The sequence below is a fragment of the Coregonus lavaretus genome (genome assembly GCF_964263955.1).
Source record: "Coregonus lavaretus genome assembly, contig: HAP1_SCAFFOLD_1350, whole genome shotgun sequence".
Taxonomy (NCBI): Eukaryota; Metazoa; Chordata; class Actinopteri; order Salmoniformes; family Salmonidae; genus Coregonus; species Coregonus lavaretus.
Window position 1 is genome coordinate 40,457 of NW_028163565.1, and position 6,935 is coordinate 47,391.

A 6,935-nucleotide genomic window follows, 5' to 3' on the forward strand; every position below is an offset into this window, starting at 1 on the left:
AACGAACCCACAACCCTGGCGTTGCAAACGCCACGCTCTACCAACTGAGCTACACCTGGTGCTAACATGCGTCCTTTGTCCTGATATTTTCCACATTCTGATTGTGCCCACATTTTTAGACAGGTGTACACGATTAAAAGACCCATTGTGATCTTATTGTGATCAGATCTCCCTGACCACTTCCAGAGGTAGTCGGGGTGCATTGTGTCTGCATATCTTACAAGTGTAAACAGATCTAAAATCATTGACATGTGGCACAATTGACTTATGGCATCAATATGTCTTAACAAATATCTGTGAAATAATTTACTAATCTGTTTACAATGCAGACACTGTGGATGGATCAGAGACCTTTTAATACCATGTGTCGACGCGACAAACTTTGATCAGATAGTGATTGTATCATATTTGATCAGATCACGAAACCTACATGCTAGTGCAAGGTGTAAACGAGGCTTATTACGATGTATTCCATCTAGTTCTGCCACCTTTGCTTTGCTTTTCACCTTGTATTAACAAACCCACATTATGGCTGACAGAACGAACACTACAGTTCATGTGAAATTAAACAGGTTGGGGTTACACTTTACACACACATTATTCAATCCGTATTTCGGAAGTTAAGCGTTAAAGCGTGATTGGAATTTAAAGGCAATGTTCCCGCGTTAGCGGAGACTGCATTCACGGTGAAGGCTGCATATGACGACTCAATCGGAAATGACCTTTACATTTCTATCAAGTAATCTGTAACGCTTCAGCGATCCAGATTGAATAGAGTCCTAAGTTTCTCTGATACCTCTGTAATAGTACTGTATTACACTACTTACACTAATAGCAACATTGTATTAATGTTGTTAGCGTGTCAACGACATGAGTGAAGACATTATACTATACATTGATATACAGTGGTGTAAGCCTATGGAAAGAACAGAACATTGATATAAGGTAATGGAGACCTATAGTTATTATTAGGAACAGTCAGAGAGATACTGAACAGAACATTGATATAAGGTAATGGAGACATATAGTTATTATTAGGAACAGTCAGAGAGATACTGAACAGAACATTGATATAAGGTAATGGAGACCTATAGTTATTAAAAGGAACAGTCAGAGAGATACTGAAGAGAACATTGATATAAGGTAATGGAGACCTATAGTTATTATTAGGAACAGTCAGAGAGATACTGAACAGAACATTGATATAAGGTAATGGAGACCTATAGTTATTATTAGGAACAGTCAGAGAGATACTGAACAGAATATTGATATAAGGTAATGGAGACCTGTAGTTGTTATTAGGAACAGTCAGAGAGATACTGAACAGAACATTGATATAAGGTAATGGAGACCTATAGTTATTATTAGGAACAGTCAGAGAGATACTGAACAGAACATTGATATAAGGTAATGGAGACCTATAGTTATTATTAGGAACAGTCAGAGAGATACTGATAAGAACATTGATATAAGGTAACGGAGACCTATAGTTATTATTAGGAACAGTCAGAGAGATACTGAACAGAACATTGATATAAGGTAATGGAGACCTATAGTTATTATGAGGAACAGTCAGAGAGATGCTGAACAGAACATTGATATAAGGTAATGGAGACCTATAGTTATTATGAGGAACAGTCAGAGAGATGCTGAACAGAACATTGATATAAGGTAATGGAGACCTATAGTTATTATGAGGAACAGTCAGAGAGATATAGAACAGAACATTGATATAAGGTAATGGAGACCTATAGTTATTATTAGGAACAGTCAGAGAGATACTGAACAGAACATTGATATAAGGTAATGGAGACCTATAGTAATTACTAGGAACAGTCAGAGAGATACTGAACAGAACATTGATATAAGGTAATAGAGAGTTATAGTTATTATTAGGAACAGTCAGAGAGATACTGAACAGAACATTGATATAAGGTAATAGAGAGTTATAGTTATTATTAGGAACAGTCAGAGAGATACTGAACAGAACATTGATATAAGGTAATGGAGACCTATAGTTATTATTAGGAACAGTCAGAGAGATACTGAACAGAACATTGATATAAGTTAATGGAGACCTATAGTTATTATTAGGAACAGTCAGGGAGATACTGAACAGAACATTGATATAAGGTAATGGAGACCTATAGTTATTATTAGGAACAGTCAGAGAGATACTGAACAGAACATTGATATAAGGTAATGGAGACCTATAGTTATTATTAGGAACAGTCAGAGAGATACTGAACAGAACATTGATATAAGGTAATGGAGACCTATAGTTATTATTAGGAACAGTCAGAGAGATACTGAACAGAACATTAATATAAGGTAATGGAGACCTATAGTTATTATTAGGAACAGTCAGAGAGATACTGAACAGAACATTAATATAAGGTAATGGAGACCTATAGTTATTATTAGGAACAGTCAGAGAGATACTGAACAGAACATTGATATAAGGTAATGGAGACCTATAGTTATTATTAGGAACAGTCGGAGAGATACTGAACAGAACATTGATATAAGGTAATGGAGACCTATAGTTATTATTAGGAACAGACAGAGAGATACTGAACAGAACATTGATATAAGGTAATGGAGACCTATAGTTATTATGAGGAACAGTCAGAGAGATACTGAACAGAACATTGACATAAGGTAATGGAGACCTATAGTTATTACTAGGAACAGTCAGAGAGATACCGAACAGAACATTAATTTAAGGTAATGGAGACCTATAGTTATTATTAGGAACAGTCAGAGAGATACTGAACAGAACATTGATATAAGGTAATGGAGACCTATAGTTATTATGAGGAACAGTCAGAGAGATACTGAATCAACATTAATATAAGGTAATGGAGACCTATAGTTATTATTAGGAACAGTCAGAGAGATACTGAATAGAACATTGATATAAGGTAATGGAGACCTATAGTTATTATTAGGAACAATCAGAGTGATACTGAACAGAACATTGATATAAGGTCATGGAGAACTATAGTTATTATTAGGAACAATCAGAGAGATACTGAACAGAACATTGATATAAGGTAATGGAGACCTATAGTTATTATTAGGAACAGTCAGAGAGATACTGAACAGAACATTGATATAAGGTAATGGAGACCTATAGTTATTATTAGGAACAGTCAGAGAGATACTGAACAGAACATTGATATAAGGTAATGGAGACCTATAGTTATTATTAGGAACAGTTAGAGAGATACTGAACAGAACATTAATATAAGGTAATGGAGACCTATAGTTATTATTAGGAACAATCAGAGTGATACTGAACAGAACATTGATATAAGGTCATGGAGACCTATAGTTATTATTAGGAACAGTCAGAGAGATACTGAACAGAACATTAATATAAGGTAATGGAGACCTATAGTTATTATTAGGAACAATCAGAGTGATACTGAACAGAACATTGATATAAGGTCATGGAGACCTATAGTTATTATTAGGAACAGTCAGAGAGATACTGAACAGAACATTGACATAAGGTAATGGAGAGTTATAGTTATTATTAGGAACAGTCAGAGAGATACTGAACAGAACATTGATATAAGGTAATGGAGACCTATAGTTATTATTAGGAACAGTCAGAGAGATACTGAACAGAACATTGATATAAGTTAATGGAGACCTATAGTTATTATTAGGAACAGTCAGGGAGATACTGAACAGAACATTGATATAAGGTAATGGAGACCTATAGTTATTATTAGGAACAGTCAGAGAGATACTGAACAGAACATTGATATAAGGTAATGGAGACCTATAGTTATTATTAGGAACAGTCAGAGAGATACTGAACAGAACATTGATATAAGGTAATGGAGACCTATAGTTATTATTAGGAACAGTCAGAGAGATACTGAACAGAACATTAATATAAGGTAATGGAGACCTATAGTTATTATTAGGAACAGTCAGAGAGATACTGAACAGAACATTAATATAAGGTAATGGAGACCTATAGTTATTATTAGGAACAGTCAGAGAGATACTGAACAGAACATTGATATAAGGTAATGGAGACCTATAGTTATTATTAGGAACAGTCGGAGAGATACTGAACAGAACATTGATATAAGGTAATGGAGACCTATAGTTATTATTAGGAACAGACAGAGAGATACTGAACAGAACATTGATATAAGGTAATGGAGACCTATAGTTATTATGAGGAACAGTCAGAGAGATACTGAACAGAACATTGACATAAGGTAATGGAGACCTATAGTTATTACTAGGAACAGTCAGAGAGATACCGAACAGAACATTAATTTAAGGTAATGGAGACCTATAGTTATTATTAGGAACAGTCAGAGAGATACTGAACAGAACATTGATATAAGGTAATGGAGACCTATAGTTATTATGAGGAACAGTCAGAGAGATACTGAATCAACATTAATATAAGGTAATGGAGACCTATAGTTATTATTAGGAACAGTCAGAGAGATACTGAACAGAACATTGATATAAGGTAATGGAGACCTATAGTTATTATTAGGAACAGACAGAGAGATACTGAACAGAACATTGATATAAGGTAATGGAGACCTATAGTTATTATGAGGAACAGTCAGAGAGATACTGAACAGAACATTGACATAAGGTAATGGAGACCTATAGTTATTACTAGGAACAGTCAGAGAGATACCGAACAGAACATTAATTTAAGGTAATGGAGACCTATAGTTATTATTAGGAACAGTCAGAGAGATACTGAACAGAACATTGATATAAGGTAATGGAGACCTATAGTTATTATGAGGAACAGTCAGAGAGATACTGAATCAACATTAATATAAGGTAATGGAGACCTATAGTTATTATTAGGAACAGTCAGAGAGATACTGAATTGAACATTGATATAAGGTAATGGAGACCTATAGTTATTATTAGGAACAATCAGAGTGATACTGAACAGAACATTGATATAAGGTCATGGAGAACTATAGTTATTATTAGGAACAATCAGAGAGATACTGAACAGAACATTGATATAAGGTAATGGAGACCTATAGTTATTATTAGGAACAGTCAGAGAGATACTGAACAGAACATTGATATAAGGTAATGGAGACCTATAGTTATTATTAGGAACAGTCAGAGAGATACTGAACAGAACATTGATATAAGGTAATGGAGACCTATAGTTATTATTAGGAACAGTTAGAGAGATACTGAACAGAACATTAATATAAGGTAATGGAGACCTATAGTTATTATTAGGAACAATCAGAGTGATACTGAACAGAACATTGATATAAGGTCATGGAGACCTATAGTTATTATTAGGAACAGTCAGAGAGATACTGAACAGAACATTAATATAAGGTAATGGAGACCTATAGTTATTATTAGGAACAATCAGAGTGATACTGAACAGAACATTGATATAAGGTCATGGAGACCTATAGTTATTATTAGGAACAGTCAGAGAGATACTGAACAGAACATTGACATAAGGTAATGGAGAGTTATAGTTATTATTAGGAACAGTCAAAGAGATACTGAACAGAACATTGATATAAGGTAATGGAGACCTATAGTTATTATTAGGAACAGTCAGAGAGATACTGAACAGAACATTGATATAAGTTAATGGAGACCTATAGTTATTATTAGGAACAGTCAGGGAGATACTGAACAGAACATTGATATAAGGTAATGGAGACCTATAGTTATTATTAGGAACAGTCAGAGAGATACTGAACAGAACATTGATATAAGGTAATGGAGACCTATAGTTATTATTAGGAACAGTCAGAGAGATACTGAACAGAACATTGATATAAGGTAATGGAAACCTATAGTTATTATTAGGAACAGTCAGAGAGATACTGAACAGAACATTAATATAAGGTAATGGAGACCTATAGTTATTATTAGGAACAGTCAGAGAGATACTGAACAGAACATTAATATAAGGTAATGGAGACCTATAGTTATTATTAGGAACAGTCAGAGAGATACTGAACAGAACATTGATATAAGGTAATGGAGACCTATAGTTATTATTAGGAACAGTCGGAGAGATACTGAACAGAACATTGATATAAGGTAATGGAGACCTATAGTTATTATTAGGAACAGACAGAGAGATACTGAACAGAACATTGATATAAGGTAATGGAGACCTATAGTTATTATGAGGAACAGTCAGAGAGATACTGAACAGAACATTGACATAAGGTAATGGAGACCTATAGTTATTACTAGGAACAGTCAGAGAGATACCGAACAGAACATTAATTTAAGGTAATGGAGACCTATAGTTATTATTAGGAACAGTCAGAGAGATACTGAACAGAACATTGATATAAGGTAATGGAGACCTATAGTTATTATGAGGAACAGTCAGAGAGATACTGAATCAACATTAATATAAGGTAATGGAGACCTATAGTTATTATTAGGAACAGTCAGAGAGATACTGAATAGAACATTGATATAAGATAATGGAGACCTATAGTTATTATTAGGAACAATCAGAGTGATACTGAACAGAACATTGATATAAGGTCATGGAGAACTATAGTTATTATTAGGAACAATCAGAGAGATACTGAACAGAACATTGATATAAGGTAATGGAGACCTATAGTTATTATTAGGAACAGTCAGAGAGATACTGAACAGAACATTGATATAAGGTAATGGAGACCTATAGTTATTATTAGGAACAGTCAGAGAGATACTGAACAGAACATTGATATAAGGTAATGGAGACCTATAGTTATTATTAGGAACAGTTAGAGAGATACTGAACAGAACATTAATATAAGGTAATGGAGACCTATAGTTATTATTAGGAACAATCAGAGTGATACTGAACAGAACATTGATATAAGGTCATGGAGACCTATAGTTATTATTAGGAACAGTCAGAGAGATACTGAACAGAA